Genomic DNA, 18146 nt, shown 5'->3' on the forward strand with positions numbered 1-18146 from the left:
ATCTCTTGGCTCAACCACCTTACCTTTGCTCTTTCACACACAGTTCATATATGTTTGGCATGCAGTGTTAACCCATAAGTCATATTATTAAAAAACTTCAACTTTTCAGCACAATATACAATAGTTAACTGATACCTGAAAAACTTGTCAAGTGAACTTTCCCTTTGACCTCTGCATTGGCTTGTGATTTGTTAACATTTTCCTGGTAGGATGATATATATTTCTGAATGGATGACATAACATATAGTTAAGAGTACAACTTCTCACAGACCAGTCAAGCAGCCAAGCATAGCAGATGAGCAGTCTACACGCACTGTAAGTAACATATGGTATATAGATCCTTAATTATTGGGTATTGAAAATGGAAATATTCTATATATTCTTAATTAGGTGCTAAAGAAAACAAAGTAGTGAAAAAATTAGATCAATATAATTAAAAAAAATCAACAATAGCGTTTTAAAAAGAGGATTTAGGATTTGCAAATTACTGTGATATTTAGTCTGACAATAAGCTCATATACTATATATCGCCACAATCATTAACTTGTACTTGGGTTGTAGACAATTGTTTTATTGGTGCTGCTGTTTTATCAGATATTCTGAAAAGATAATAATTGAAAATATGTTTAGACAATCAAACAGGTGTTACTAGGAGCAGTCTGTAACCACACTTGAGTTATGTCTTTTGTTTTCGGTCAAATTAAAAAGCTTTTTTGTCCTCCAGGTGGCAGTTTTGTGTATTCCTGACATCTAAGGACAGTCATATACACACACACCTTAGAATTTTACATCTACGTGGGAACAAAGTCAGATGTTTGTAGACATTTTTGTTAGTGTTAATTTTGTTCATGTATTTGGGGGGGCACTTTAAAACCATCATACTTTGGGGACATTATACTGTGTTGAGGGCACTGTGAATGTGTGTCATACTTTATATGTGGGAGGACTGTGGGGTGAAATGGGGTGTGGGGGGTTCATTTAGGGGATATTATGCTCTGCGTATAATGACTATGAAAGGGGTATCATGGGTCAGAACACTAAAGGGCTTCAATTGAGGCATATTTTTGTGTACGTGCCACAATACATGTCCCTCTCTCTGTTTGTAAAAGTTGGTTAGCTATGACATGGTCTACTTCACAAAATATTTTTTGGTGGGAAAGGGAGGTCCAATTAGAAATTTTATTATGGGGCCCCTGATTTCTATGTATGCCCCTGACTTGAATGGACATTTACTTAGAAGAAGGCAGCTAGTGTATCAGGTATTTTAATGAGGGCACAATCTTGGAAGTTACACACATGCTACCAGCAGCAACAAGACAAATATGACTTGACTAAGTTAACAATGTCACTTCAAACTTCTCTTGAAATTGTTTACAAAGTATCTTAATAATAGCCAGTTACTGGGCCGAGTACAATGGCTAAGCCACAGTCTAAGGTTATTCTCCTAAACCAGTGAGTTTTCACATGTACTTCCCCACAGTGCAGACTATGTTTGGCAGCCACTTGCAGAATTCAGTGCCACTTCTGTTCCACTGTAGTAGTAACATCCAGTGATGAGCGAGCACTATAATGCTCGAGTGCTCGAATCGAGCATGTCGGATGGGCTCGACTCGAGTGCCAAGTACACTGCTCAAGAAAATAAAGGGAACACTCAAATAACACATCCTAGATCTGAATGAATTAAATATTCTCATTGAATACTTTGTTCTGTACAAAGTTGAATGTGCTGACAACAAAATCACATAAAAATCATCAATGGAAATCAAATTTATTAACCAATGGAGGCCTGGATTTGGAGTCACCCCCAAAATTAAAGTGAAAAAACACACTACAGGCTGATCCAACTTTGATGTAATGTCCTTAAAACAAGTCAACATGAGGCTAGCATTGTGTGTTTCCTCCACGTGCCTGTATGACCTCCCTACAATGCCTAGGCATCCTCCTGATGAGGTTGTGGATGGTCTCCTGTGGTATCTCCTCCCAGACCTGGACTAAAGCATCTGCCAACTTCTGGACAGTCTGTGGTGCAACGTGGTTTGACGTTGTTGGATGGAGCGAGACATGGTGTCCCAGATTTTCTCAATCAGATTCAGGTCTGGGGAATGGGCTAGCCAGTCCATAGCTTCAATGCCTTCATCTTGCAGGAACTGCTGACACACTCCAGCCACATGAGGTCTGGCATTGTCCTGCATTAGGAGGAACCCAGGGCCAACTGCACCAGCATATGGTCTCACAAGGGGTCTGAGGATCTCATCTCGGTACCTAATGGCAGTCAGGCTACCTCTGGTGAGCACATGGAGGGCTGTGCGGCCCTCCAAAGGAATGCCACCCCACGCCATTACTGACCCACTGCCAAACTGGTCATGCTGAAGGATGTTGCAGGCAGCAGATCGCTCTCCACAGTTTCTCCAGACTCTGTCACGTCTGTCACATGTGCTCAGTGTGAACCTGCTTTCATCTGTGAAGAGCATAGAGCGAGAGTGGAGACTTTGCCAATCCTTGTGTTCTCTGGCAAATGCCAACAGTCCTGCACAGTGTTGGGCTGTGAGCACAACCCCCATCTGTGGACGTCGGGCCCCCATACCACCCTCATGGAGTCGGTTTCTTACCATTTATGCAGACACATGCACATTTGTGGCCTGCTGGAGGTCATTTTGCAGGGCTCAGGCAGTGTTCCTCCTTGCACAAAGGCGCAGGTAGCGGTCCTGCAGCTGGGTTGTTGCCCTCCTACGGCCCCCTCCACGTCTCCTGGTGTACTGGCCGGTGTCCTGGTAGTGCCTCCAGCCTCTGGACACTACGCTGACAGACACAGCAAACCTTCTTGCCACAGCTCGCATTGATGTGCCATCCTGGATGAGCTGCACTACCTGAGCAACTTCTTTGGGTTGTAGAGTCCGTCTCATGCTACCACGAGTGTGAAAGCTCAACCAACATTCAAAAGTGACCAAAACATCAGCCAAAAGCATTGGTACTGAGGTGTGGTCTGTGGTCCCCACCTGCAGAACCACTCCTTTATTGAGTGTGTTTTGATAATTGCCAACAATTTCCATCTATTGTCTATTCCATTTGCACAACAGCAAGTGAAATTGATTGTCAATCAGTGTTGCTTCCTAAGTGGACAGTTTGATTTCACAGAAGTTTGATTTATATTGAGTTATATTCTGTTGTTTAAGTGTTCCCTTTATTTTTTTGAGTAGTGTATAATGGAAGTCAATGGGAAACTCGACCATTTTTCCGGAAGACCCTAACAGGAAGGTTGCGGGGTTGGGGGGCAGGAAAATCACTGCAATGGATAAAAACAGCACACAAATGGAATAGGTAAAGCATGGGAAGACAACTGAACGCATCTATGACTCCCAGGTCACTGCTGGAAACAATGTTGTCAGAGTATTACTCTACTTTTAGGCAGGGCACAGCAGAGCAGAGCCGCAGGTGCGGAGGGGAAGCGGAGCAGGGCAGAGCAGAGCCGCAGGTGCAGAGGGGAAGCGGAGCAGGGCAGAGCAGAGCCACAGGTGAAACGGAGCAGGGCACAGCAGAGCAGAACTGCAGATGCATAGGGGAAATGGAGCAGGGCAGAGCAGAGCCACAGGTATGGAGGGGAAGCGGAGCAGGGCAGAGCAGAGCTGCAGGTGCAGAGGGGAAGCGGAGCAGGGCAGAGCAGAGCCGCAGGAGCAGACAGACAGGACAGGGCTCTGTTCACATGAAACAGACAGGGACAGAGAAACACAGGAAGATAGATATAACACAGGAGGTAGATACGGAGGCAGGGAAATGGGACAAGCAGAACCAGAAACACACAAGGTACTTGCTATGAAGTAGCAAGTGGACACAAAACTCACAAACAGAAGTACAGAGACAAGGAGTAGGAGTTAGGTACTGGTTCAGACACTGCAGGAAAAGGGAAGGATCGGACATAGAGACAAACAGGTAATGGGCTAGGACACAGTTCAGACAGGAACTGACAGTAACGAGATACAGAAACGAGCCTGGGCATTCAGCCCCCAGGGTGGCAGAAATTTACTAGAAGTCACAGATACAGGTAACGGGCCTGGGTACTTAGCCCCCAGGGTGGCGGAAACAGGCAAGATTCAGGACAGGACCTGGCAGCTCACAGTTGCACAGAACACACTGTAAGAAAGTGTTGCTCAGGCACCTCCGACTGGGTGGAGGAGGTTTAAGTATCCAGTGACTCACAGCAATAGGCTGGGGACGCATTAGGACTGCGCACACTGTAACTTTAAGAATAAGGAAGTTCCAGCGCCGCCGTCCTAAGCCAGCAGACAAGAGACGTGCACACAGGACGTAGAGGAGCATAGTGAACAGCCTGGACTGGTAGGTAAGTTAACGGTCTTGCATGGTGGGAGATGGTAAGCCATGCCAGCACGCCGCCAGGGTTGTTACAATTCTCAACAGATTGTAGAGCCAAATGTCCCACCCAGTGTAAAAAATTTGGTTTGAGTCGAAGATCATGGGTCATACAGCAAGACAATGACCCAAAGCACATCTTCAAAAGTACACAGGAAGGTTGAAAAAGAAAAAATGGACTGTTTTAAAATGGCTAGCAATGAGTCCTAACCTCAATCCCATTGAAAATCTTCGGGTAAGATGAAATCTGCCGTTTGGAAAAAGAACCCGGTTAGCTATGCCAAAGGGTGTGCAACCAAGTATTAATTAGTGGTGCCTTTATTGCTGTACATGCTATTTATTCTGATTTTTCTTTGAAATTGCAACATAGAAGTTAAAAATCAATGTTTTATTGTTGTATTACTTTGGACAACTAATTAAAAAATAATGAGGATGTTACTTTGATACATTTCCATTTATTTCTGAAGATATTATACAGACTATGAAAAAATAATGGGGTGCCAATAATAGTGAACAGCACTGTAGATAGATAGATAGATAGATATGGAATAGATACATAGATAGATAGATATATGTTAAAAAAACTGACCAGCACATCCTAAATGTGAACAGGTGCAAGCTGCAGAAACTGCATAAGATATATAAAAAGAAAGCGCAGCAGCACTCCATTAAGGCCAAGATACATAAAGACAATAAAACCATTTAATTTAAACTGTTATTACTCAATAAGCTTTACTTACAAAAAATGGAGGTTCTTAGCGCATAAATTGGCCAATTCATGTGTGCCCATCAACCGCTGCAAGGTGACCTCCCATCTGATGGGTACTACTCTGCCTACATGCCTCTCTTGGGCTACAAGCCTATAACTCTGGACAGAACATGTCACTTCTGGGCTGAAACACCTACAATTTAAATGGGCTGGTAGACTAGAATATACGTCACCTGCTGGTTAAATGGGGGGAGTGCAAGGTCACTCGATAGATAGATAGATAGATAGATAGATAGATAGATAGATAGATAGATAGATAGATAATTGGATAGATAGATATGGGTTAAATAGCTAGAAAGATATGGGGTAGATAGATAGCCAGATAGATATCCTGGAGATATATAGTTAGTGTCATGGATGTGTAGTTTACTGTACATGGATTAACCTAATAAATAAATAATTGAAAAAAACTACATGGGATCCCCCTATTTTTTATATCCAGCCGAGGTAAAGCAGACAACTGTGGGCTTAAATTATCGGTCTGGGTAGGTCTATGGTTATTGTACCCTTCCCAGCCTAAAAATACAAGCCTGAAGCCACCCCAGAATAGGCACATCACATTAGATGCACCAATTCTGGCGCTTTGCCGGCTCTTTCCGATTGCCCTGGTGTGGTGACAATCGGGGTAATGGTTTGATGACAACTGTGATTTGTCAAAAATCATAGTTGGCATCAAGCCCTGGGGTTCGCAATGGAGAGGTGTCTATCAGACACCCCCATTACTAACCCAGTAATCAAAAAATAAAATCACACACGCAGGAAAAAAACTTTATTTGAATTAAGACTCCACCACAATATCCCTTGTTCACCAATTTATTTAAAAAAAAAAATCCATGCAGGTCCGAGTAATCCAACGAATCCGAAGTAGTCCAGAAAAGGATACTTGAAAGACTGAAAAAGACAGAAATAAAAAAAATAGACACTCCCTCTTTCATCAATTTATTACCCAAAATGTTGCCATGCAGGTTCGAATTTAGTACACGTCCTTTCCTCAATTCTGTCTCTGGCATCTGTGAATAACATTAAAGTGACCGCTATTCACAGGCGCTAGGTAGCGATTACAATTCTCATTAGAGAAGCCGGGTCTCCCTGCGCGCAGCAAGACCTGGCTTTACTGATGAAAGTTGTAGTCACTACCTGACGCCTGTGAATAGAGGTCACTTTACTGCTATTCACAGACGCCAAAGCCAAATTCAGGGAATGTGGTCTACAGTAGAGCTTCATGTCAACATTTTGGGTAATAAATTGGTGTACGAGGGACTGTCTATTGTTTTTATTTCTGTCTTTTGCTTTCATTCAAGTATCCTTTTCTGGAATACTTTGTCGTTGGATTACTTCGGATCTACATGTTTTTTTTTACAATATATTGGTGAACGAGGGATAGTGTGGGGAAGTCTTTATTCAAATAAAGTTTTTTTTTTGTGTGTGTGTGTTTTTATTTTTTTTACTGGGTTAGCAATGAGGGGTGTCAGATAGACACATCCCCATGACTAACTTTAGGGCTTGATTGCAGATGTGATTTTTGACAAATCACAGCTGTCATCAACCCCAAATACCATTTCCCCGGTTGCCACTGCACCAGGGCCAATTCTGAGGTGGGGATGCGGGCTGATATTTTTAGGCTGGGACCGGCCCAATAACCATGAAACCTTTCCAGCCTGATAATATAAGCCCACAGCTGTCTGCTTTACCTTGGCTGGTTATCAAAAATAGGGGGGACTCCACATCATTTTTTTAAATTATTTATTAAGTTAAACCAGGCTGAAAACACCTGTGTAAACACATTTACAACACATGTGCTTTTTTGTAAACTGCGTATTTACTGCATCTAATGCAAGTCTATGGGGAAAGGGACTCGAGCATGGTGTTCGAGCACCCGCAATACTTGACCGAAAAATGAGCGTTCCCGAGCGCCCCGATAGTCAATCGATTATCGAGCAGCTGAGAGCACACTCGCTAGTAATATCATTCCAGAGCATAGATGTACTGTTGCTAAAGAGTAAAGAGACAGCAGGTGTGCATGCTGAGCATGCATGCCACAGCCCCACTATCAGTATTTGGTCAGTATTTTTTCTCAGGAGTGGGAGCCAAAACCAAGTGAGAAACAATCAGATAAAAGGTATAATAGAAACAAATGCACCAATTCTGCATTTATCACCCACTCCTGGTTTTGGCACCTACTCCTGAGAATAAATTGTTACGTGCACGCCGCTAGATTAAGATAGAAGCGAGACAGATCTCATGAATTCTTGGAATCTTGAGGGAACCATTACTCAGGGCGACCATACATTGCAGCTTTCCCAGGCATAAGATGCATTCACTTGTTGGCACAGACACACTTGACAGAGTCCTCATGAACAGGTGAATAGCAGATTTAATGTAAGGGGCACTGCCAGTACAAATCAAGTCCATTAAAGAAACAGGATTTCCATGAACAACCACATCAACAGCTTCTTCACAAAGGCACAGTAAACAACAGTCTGTATGGAGCAGTCTTTTAGCAGCACAGTTCAGTGCACCCACGACACCAGTCTATATAGCCACATTATTTAGTGCACCCACCAGCAGTCCTGGTCCACAGTGCAACACGATTTTTCTTCTTTGCAGTGAGGTACATGGGAGGGTAGAACAGACGTGGTGTTTAATTCTTTCTTCTGCTTTAAAACAGTTAACTCCTACTTCAACTTCTTCTTTCTAGTGTAGATACTCCTAGCAAATAACAGGCAGTTGCAGTAAGAGAGTTCCAGAACCCTCATCAGCCTGGTGAAGACATCTGCATCCTTCCCGTTTGCTCTCCAGCACAGCACTGATTCTACCCAGTCCAACTGGGGCAGGCTTGACCACTCCCCTAAGCTGCACACTGTTAACCCCTCTAGTTGCTGGATGCTTAACAACACCATATGCAGTATCTACCCATCACACTCTTCCCTACTTTTTGAATGTTGTTCTTGACATTGGCCTTCTATCTAGTTAACCTTAACCAGCCCCTTGGAGTTCTTCTCCCCCTACTATCTCTGACAGTGTTCCCCCCAATACTGCCCCTTTAAATAAAGATGAGGTGGTGGCCGGACACTGTGAACCATCTTAGCACTTTAAACACATGTTCATCACAATTACCCTATCTCACTTTTGTTGGTCGGTCTCCTGTAAGAAACCACAACAACAATTTGAACCAACCAACCGCCATTCTTCAGCCGTAGCTTTTGGCTCGTCTTTAACTGGCTTTCCCTAACTACCACTAAACATTTTTATCAAATTCAAATACAAAATATTTAAATACTGCACAGTTTTTGTAGAATATTTGGCAATCAATAAAACACATATCAACACAGTCAATATTCCTGAGAAAGTCCATGCAGATTTAAGAAACATGGTCCTTTGTTTCCTAAGGCATGGGGTCCTTGGTCCTTCTAGGTAAGGACCCTGGAACAGGCAAAGGGACAGTCCTTTAACCCCTTAAGGACGGAGCCAATTAAGTCCTTAATGACCAAGCCGAAATTTACAATTCTGACCACTGTCACTTTATGAGATAATAACTCTGGAACGCTTTAATGGATCCCACTTCATGATAGTGGTAAAATTTATTCGATGTGACTTGTGATTATTTGTGAAAAAATTGGAAATTTGGTGAAAATTTTGAAAATTTTGCAATTTTCAAAATTCTAATTTTCATGCCCTTAAATGAGAGAGATATGTCATACAAAATAGTTAATAAATAACATTTCTCACATGTCTACTTTACATCAGCACAATTTTGAATCAAAATTTTATTTTGCTAGGAAGTTATAAGGGTTAAAAGTTGACCAGCGGTTTCTCATTTTTCCAACAAAATTTACAAAATTATTTTTTTAGGGACCACATCACATTTGAAGTGACATTGAGGGGCCTTTTATGACAGAAAATACCCAAAAGTGACACCATTCTAAAAACTGCACCCCTCAGGGTTCTCAAAATCAGATTCAAGAAGTTTATTAACCCTTCAGGTGCTTCACAGGAAGTTTTAGAATGTGGAAGAAAAAAATTAACATTTAATTTCTTTCACAAAAATGTTACTTTAGACCAAATTTTTTTTTATTTTCGCAAGGGTAACAGGAAAAAATGGACCCCAACATTTGTTGTGCAATTCCTCCTGAGTACGCCATTACCCCATATGTGGGGGAATACCAATGTTTGGGCACACGGTAGGGTTCGGAAGGGAAGGAGCGCCATTTGACTTTTTGAATGTAAAATTCTCTTGAATAATTAGCGGACGCCATGCTGCATTTGGGGAGCACCTGATGTGCCTAAACAATGGAAATCCCCTACAAGTTACACCATTTTGGAAACTAGACCCCTGAAGGATTTTATCAAGGGGTATAGTGAACATTTTGAACCCAGAGGTACGACACAGAATTTAATAACATTAGGTCATCATATTGAATAAGTTGTCATTAGTCTTGAGAGCAAATGCTCGCTACTTGAGTTTGCATCAGGTACTCGGGTATGCACCATGTATCAAGGGTCCTCGAGTGACATGCTCGAGTCCCTGCCCCGCATGTTTCGCGGTTGTTAGACATCCAAAAAACATGCGGGGATCGCTTGTGCATGGCAGGCAATCCCCACAAGGTTTTTTTGCCCGCGAAGCATATGGGGCAGAGACTCAAGCATGACACTCGAGCATTCGCGATACTCGGTGCATACCCGAGCACCCGGTGCAAATTCAAGTAGCAAGTACTTGCGCTCAATACTAGTCACCATATCGTCATAATTTTTTTTTCTTTACTTCTGAAAAAATCCCAACTCCAACCCGAACCCTAACCTCAACCCTAACATAACCTTAACACTAATCCTAGCTGTCACTCTAACACAACCCTAACCCTAACACAACCCGAACCCTAATCCTAACCCTATCAGAACCCTAACCCTAAAACAACCCTAATCCTAACCCTAACCCTATTAGAACCCTAAAACAACCCTAACCCTAGCACAACACTAACACAACCCTAACCCTAATCCTAACCCTAACACAACCCTAATCCTAACCTTAACGCAAACCTAACCCTAATCCTAACCCTAACACAACCCTAATCCTAATCCTATCCCTAACACAATCCTAATCCTAATCCTAACCCTAACACAACCCTAACCCTAATCCTAACCATAACACAACCCTAACCCTAATCTTAACCCTGACACAACCCTAACCCTAAAATAACCCTAACCCTAATACTAACCCTAATGCTAATCCTAACCCTAGCACAACCCTAACCTAATCCTAACCCTAACAGAACCCTAACCCTAATCCTAATGATAACACAACCCGAACCCTAATCCTAACCCTAACAAAACCCTAACCCTAACACAACCCTAACCCTAATCCTAACCCTAACCCTAACACAACCCTAACACTAATCCTAACCCTAACACAACCCTAATCCTAACCTTAACGCAACCCAACCCTAATTCTATCCCAAACACAACCCTAATCCTAATCCTAACCCTAACACAATCTTAATCCTAATCCTAACAATAACACAACCCTAACCCTAATCCTAACCATAACACAACCCTAACCCTAATCTTAACCCTAACACAACCCTAACCCTAAAACAACCCTAACCCTAATACTAACCCTAATGCTAATCCTAACCCTAGCACAACCCTAACCTAATCCTAACCCTAACAGAACCCTAACCCTAATCCTAATGATAACACAACCCTATCCCTAATCCTAACCCTAACAAAACCCTAACCCTAACACAACCCTAACCCTAATCCTAACCCTAACACAACCCTAATCCTAATCCTAACCCTAACACAACCATAACCCTAATCCTAACCATAACAGAACCCTAACCCCAACTCTAACCCTATCGCAACCCTAACACAACCCTAACCCTAACTTTAACCCTAATCCTAACCCTAACACAACCCTAATCCTAACCCTAACACAACCCTAATCCTAACCCTAACACAACACTAGACCTAACTGCAAAGGGGGGTTTGATTAATTCTTTTTTTATTTTGATCGCTGTGATAGGGTCTATTACAGTGATCAAAATGAACCAATAGGGAAAATTCCTTGTTGTTGCCAGGTACCGGCCGGCGGATCTCGGCGATACTCTGTGCATACCCGAGCACCCGATGCAAACTCAAGTAGCGAGCACTTGCACTGAACACTAGTTGTCATATCGTCATAATTTAATTTTTCTTTACTTTTGAAAAAATCCCAACTCCAACCCTAACCCTAACCTCAACCCTAACACAGCCCTAACCCTAATCCTAACCCTATCAGAACCCTAATCCTAAAACAACCCTAATCCAAACCCCAATCCTTACCCTAACACTATCAGAACCCTAAAACAACTATAACCCTAACACAACCCTAACCCTAACACAACCCTAACCCTAATCATAACCTTAATGCAACCCTAACTCTAACACAACCCTAACCTTAACCTTAACCCTAATCCTAACCCTTAACACAACCCTAACCCTAATCATAACCCTGACACAACCCTAACCCTAATCTTAACCCTAACATAAACCTAACCCTAATTCTAACTCTAACGCTAATCCTAACCCTAACACAACCCTAATCCTAATCCTAATCCAACCCTAAGCCTAATCCTAACAATAAAACAACCCTAACCCTAATCATAACCCTAACAAAACCCTAACCCAAACACAACCCTAACCCTAATCCTAACCTTAACACAACCCTAACCCTAACACAACCCTAATTTTTACCCCTTACTCTAACAAAACCCTAATCCTAATCGTAACCCTAAAACAACCCTAGCCCTAATCCTAACCATAACACAACCCCAACCTTAATCCTAACCCTAAAGCAACCCTAACTTTAACCCTAACCCTAATCCTAACCCTAACACAACCCTAATCCTAACCCTAACCCTATTAGAACCCTAAAACAACCCTAACCCTAACACAACCCTAACACTAACACAACCCTAACCCTAATCCTAACCCTAACACAACCCTAATCCTAACCTTAACGCAACCCTAACCCTAATCCTAACCCTAACACAACCCTAATCCTAATCCTATCCCTAACACAATCCTAATCCTAACCCTAACACAACCCTAACCCTAATCCTAACCATAACACAACCCTAACCCTAATCTTAACCCTAACACAACCCTAACCCTAAAATAACCCTAACCCTAATACTAACCCTAATGCTAATCCTAACCCTAGCACAACCCTAACCTAATCCTAACCCTAACAGAACCCTAACCCTAATCCTAATGATAACACAACCCTATCCCTAATCCTAACCCTAACAAAACCCTAACCCTAACACAACCCTAACCCTAATCCTAACCCTAACCCTAACACAACCCTAATCCTAATCCTAACCCTAACACAACCATAACCCTAATCCTAACCATAACAGAACCCTAACCCCAACTCTAACCCTATCGCAACCCTAACACAACCCTAACCCTAACTTTAACCCTAATCCTAACCCTAACACAACCCTAATCCTAACCCTAACACAACCCTAATCCTAACCCTAACACAACACTAGACCTAACTGCAAAGGGGGGTTTGATTAATTCTTTTTTTATTTTGATCGCTGTGATAGGGTCTATTACAGTGATCAAAATGAACCAATAGGGAAAATTCCTTGTTGTTGCCAGGTACCGGCCGGCGGATCTCGGCGATACTCTGTGCATACCCGAGCACCCGATGCAAACTCAAGTAGCGAGCACTTGCACTGAACACTAGTTGTCATATCGTCATAATTTAATTTTTCTTTACTTTTGAAAAAATCCCAACTCCAACCCTAACCCTAACCTCAACCCTAACACAGCCCTAACCCTAATCCTAACCCTATCAGAACCCTAATCCTAAAACAACCCTAATCCAAACCCCAATCCTTACCCTAACACTATCAGAACCCTAAAACAACTATAACCCTAACACAACCCTAACCCTAACACAACCCTAACCCTAATCATAACCTTAATGCAACCCTAACTCTAACACAACCCTAACCTTAACCTTAACCCTAACCCTAACCCTGACACAACCCTAACCCTAATCTTAACCCTAACATAAACCTAACCCTAATTCTAACTCTAACGCTAATCCTAACCCTAACACAACCCTAATCCTAATCCTAATCCAACCCTAAGCCTAATCCTAACAATAACACAACCCTAACCCTAATCATAACCCTAACAAAACCCTAACCCAAACACAACCCTAACCCTAATCCTAACCTTAACACAACCCTAACCCTAACACAACCCTAATTTTTACCCCTTACTCTAACAAAACCCTAATCCTAATCGTAACCCTAAAACAACCCTAGCCCTAATCCTAACCATAACACAACCCCAACCTTAATCCTAACCCTAAAGCAACCCTAACTTTAACCCTAACCCTAATCCTAACCCTAACACAACCCTAATCCTAACCCTAACCCTATTAGAAGCCTAAAACAACCCTAACCCTAACACAACCCTAACACTAACACAACCCTAACCCTAATCCTAACCCTAACACAACCCTAATCCTAACCTTAACGCAACCCTAACCCTAATCCTAACCCTAACACAACCCTAATCCTAATCCTATCCCTAACACAATCCTAATCCTAACCCTAACACAACCCTAACCCTAATCCTAACCATAACACAACCCTAACCCTAATCTTAACCCTAACACAACCCTAACCCTAAAATAACCCTAACCCTAATACTAACCCTAATGCTAATCCTAACCCTAGCACAACCCTAACCTAATCCTAACCCTAACAGAACCCTAACCCTAATCCTAATGATAACACAACCCGAACCCTAATCCTAACCCTAACAAAACCCTAACCCTAACACAACCCTAACCCTAATCCTAACCCTAACCCTAACACTAATCCTAACCCTAAAACAACCCTAATCCTAACCTTAACGCAACCCTAACCCTAATCCTAACCCTAACACAACCCTAATCCTAATCCTAACCCTAACACAATCTTAATCCTAATCCTAACAATAACACAACCCTAACCCTAATCCTAACCATAACACAACCCTAACCCTAATCTTAACCCTAACACAACCCTAACCCTAAAACAACCCTAACCCTAATACTAACCCTAATGCTAATCCTAACCCTAGCACAACCCTAACCTAATCCTAACCCTAACAGAACCCTAACCCTAATCCTAATGATAACACAACCCTATCCCTAATCCTAACCCTAACAAAACCCTAACCCTAACACAACCCTAACCCTAATCCTAACCCTAACCCTAACACAACCCTAGTCCTAATCCTAACCCTAACACAACCATAACCCTAATCCTAACCATAACAGAACCCTAACCCCAACCCTATCCCTATCGCAACCCTAACACAACCCTAACCCTAACTTTAACCCTAATCCTAACCCTAACACAACCCTAATCCTAACCCTAACACAACCCTAAACCTAACACAACACTAACCCTAACTGCAAAGGGGGGTTTGATTAATTCTTTTTTTATTTTGATCACTGTGATAGGGTCTATTACAGTGATCAAAATGAACCAATAGGGAAGATTCCTTGTTGTTACCAGGTACCGGCCGGCGGATCTCGGCTATACTCGGTGCATACCCGAGCACCCGATGCAAACTCAAGTAGCGAGCACTTGCACTGAACACTTGTTGTCATATCGTCATAATTTAATTTTTCTTTACTTTTGAAAAAATCCCAACTCCAACCCTAACCCTAACCTCAACCCTAACACAGCCCTAACCCTAATCCTAACCCTATCAGAACCCTAATCCTAAAACAACCCTAATCCAAACCCCAATCCTAACCCTAACACTCTCAGAACCCTAAAACAACTATAACCCTAACACAACCCTAACCCTAACACAACCCTAACCCTAATCATAACCTTAATGCAACCCTAACCCTAACACAACCCTAACCCTAACCTTAACCCTAATCCTAACCCTTAACACAACCCTAACCCTAATCATAACCCTGACACAACCCTAACCCTAATCTTAACCCTAACATAAACCTAACCCTAATTCTAACTCTAACGCTAATCCTAACCCTAACACAACCCTAATCCTAATCCTAATCCAACCCTAAGCCTAATCCTAACAATAACACAACCCTAACCCTAATCATAACCCTAACACAACCCTAACCCAAACACAACCCTAACCCTAATCCTAACCCTAACACAACCCTAACCCTAACACAACCCTAATTTTTACCCCTTACTCTAACAAAACCCTAATCTTAATCCTAACCCTAAAACAACCCTAGCCCTAATCCTAACCATAACACAACCCCAACCTTAATCCTAACCCTAAAGCAACCCTAACTTTAACCCTAACCCTAATCCTAACCCTAACACAACCCTAATCCTAACCCTAACACAACCCTAACCCTAATCCTAACCCTAACCCTAATCCTAACCCTAACACAACTATAACCCTCCTAACCCTAACACAACCCTAACCCTAACACAACCCTAACCCTAACTGCAAAGGGGGGTTTGATTTATAATTGTTTTTATTTTGGTCACTCTGATAGGGTTTATCACAGTGATCAAAATGAACCAATAGGGAAAATTCCTTGTTGTTGCCCGGTACTGGCCAGCAGTTCTCGGCGGGCACACTGTGCATGCACCTGCCATTTTTTTTCTATAGCAAGATGCCGGGGGGCCCGGGGAAGATCAGGGAATGGCGGAGGTACCGGATGGGCTTGGGGGGTCTTCATTTCTCTCTCCTCTGACATGTATATCATGTCAGAAGAGAAAGAAATGATTGTAACCGCGGTCACACTTTTTTTTGCGTTCGCCGTTATTCGGTGAATAACGGTGATCACATGATCAGGGACTGGAAAAACAAGCCCTGATCATATTCTCCAGGGTATCAGCTACCCCAGGTAGCTGAGACCCCAGAGAATTTCTGACTCTAGGGGGCACTACAGCCTTATTCCGCAGTGATGCATTTTCACGGCGCTGAGGAATAAGTACCCTTAACTGCCGCCGTAAAAATGAGTTACGGCGGTCGTTAAGGGGGTAAAACACGGGCAGAAACAATGTCTGTTTCTTGTAAACAATAATGGCACAGTTCATTAAAGTACAATTTGTGAAACAGTTTCTGGACATGATACGGCACAGTCCATAAGTTGAGCGTGAAGACTCCCCAACTTTGCTTAAGGTGCCCGCATATCCATAAGAAAAGGGCACAACTGGTGAAAATAAAAATAAGGGGTAAAAGATAAAAAGTAGCTTGTCCAGCTATTCAAGTAGTTTGCAACCAAGGCCTATCCAGGAATAGTCACACATTCCTTTCAGTACAGTTACTGTTGGCTCTTCCAGACTTCAATGGGGACAACAAAAGGCCACATCATGAATGGGGAACTTGCTCCTAACTTTTCCATGCAACGAGCACAACTCTAGTGACTCCTTAGATGACACATAACAGTCTTAGTCCATCTTTTCCTTTTTCTGGCCAGGCACGGGCGGTAATCCACACAAGATGTACACTTGGCTATTTGTTGCAGTAATCGTGGGGATCTGCACCGTGGCTGGAGGAGATTCCCCCCTTCCTGCTTCTGCAGAGACAGCCACCCCTGAGAAATCGCCTGTGGAGCTGGCTCTCTCTCCTGGGTAGGCCGGGTCCCAAACTGGTGTCCGGTGGGGCTGGGGAAAAGCCCCTGTACCTGGCCCATGGTTTTTGGGTCCTTGGTGTCTGACCAGTCCTCGGGGTGGTACTCCTCAATCTCAACAACTCTGGATACTGATATGGTGTTCCAGCCCCGAGGTCCCCACATTTTTAGGAACTTGTCCCCTGGCCAGAAAACTCCGGGTCCGCTGCATGTCGTAATCCCTCTCCACTGATCTTCTATTGACAAAGATGTCAAGGCGGTTACCCGGTTCTTGGATAAACCCAAAACCTGTGTGTTGATCAAAATTGATTACAGTCCCTTTGATCAGCCGGTCCTGCAGTCTGTCTCTGCCCAGGTCCACCATCCAGTCCCTGGCACACTCCTCCACACATCTTTTCTCTCTAATGACTTCATCTTTCCACTGAGCCAGCCGTTGCTCTAAGTGAAACTCCTCCTGTTGCTCTGAGGAACCATCAGGAACATGAACAGCCTCATGTTGCTTGGAAAAAATGGGACCACAGTAGCAGGTCCAGCCTCTTCCACCTGAGGGAGGGTGTTGCTAGTTGCCTCTACTGGATGCTGGGGCCACTCCTGAGTTCTCCCACCCTGGGAGGGCCCGACCACTTCTGTCTCTCTCCATAGAGACGTACGCTCCTGGGATTCAGCGATCCAATCAGCATCATGTAGTTCTCGGATCCACCTCCCTGCACCCCATATTTGGGGTTACCAAAGTACGCGTTCGGCGGTGGAAAGGGTCTTCCGGATGGTGGTACGATCACTCCCCACTTCATACAGACTGATCCTTCTGGTGCTGTCACTGGCACAGCTTGTGCCCTGGGTTCTTGCTGTGAACTCTGCATATACCTGGCTGGACGGTGACTGCGATCGGGTGCGTAGGGGCTCGTATCAGTGACTTCCAGTCTGGGCTGGGCGCACACATCTTGGTGGCGCGGTGCTCATGGGTCATGGCCAGAAGCCCCGCCCCTCTCGTGATGTCAGAGACCGGGATGGGAGTTCCAGCAGTGGCGGTCACTACCGGGCCTGGACGTGGCGGTGCTGTGGGCAGTAGAATGGACAGTGTTTCCCCAGTTAGGGCATTCCCGGACACCCGCAGCTCCTCCGTTATGTACGGCGGTGGAAGAGGCATGGCTGTGGCATGCGGTGTTGCGGCGGGTGGGACTCTGGTACTAAGAGCCAGCTCCTCCGGACCGTGGGACAGTGGTGGGAGGTGGGTAGCTTATGGTACAGTAGCTTTGGGTCCGGTTTCCTCAGGGCTGGAGGCTTCCAGAAGCAGGGGGTACCCACAAGCTGCGGCCTGTCCTGGTGCTGTAGCCGCCCCTTCATCTCCGCAGGGGGACACATGCCTGCGTTCCCCGGTGTAGCAGC

The 18146-nt window shown here is 43.8% G+C and overlaps 1 protein-coding gene across 1 annotated transcript in view; it reads left to right on the plus strand.

Annotated features, from left to right (window-relative positions):
- Positions 1-245: 245 nt before the first annotated feature.
- Positions 246-18146, plus strand: part of LOC141252975 (arylsulfatase H-like) — a 129584-nt gene continuing 111683 nt past the window's right edge. The window contains exon 1 of the mRNA XM_073670729.1: positions 246-315. The gene's annotated coding sequence lies outside the window, so the exon portion shown is untranslated. The remainder of the gene's footprint in view (positions 316-18146) is intronic.

Source organism: Phyllobates terribilis, unplaced genomic scaffold (assembly GCF_046119375.1).
Source record: "Phyllobates terribilis strain yellow unplaced genomic scaffold, ASM4611937v1 Scaffold_2__4_contigs__length_985480577, whole genome shotgun sequence".
NCBI lineage: Eukaryota > Metazoa > Chordata > Amphibia > Anura > Dendrobatidae > Phyllobates > Phyllobates terribilis.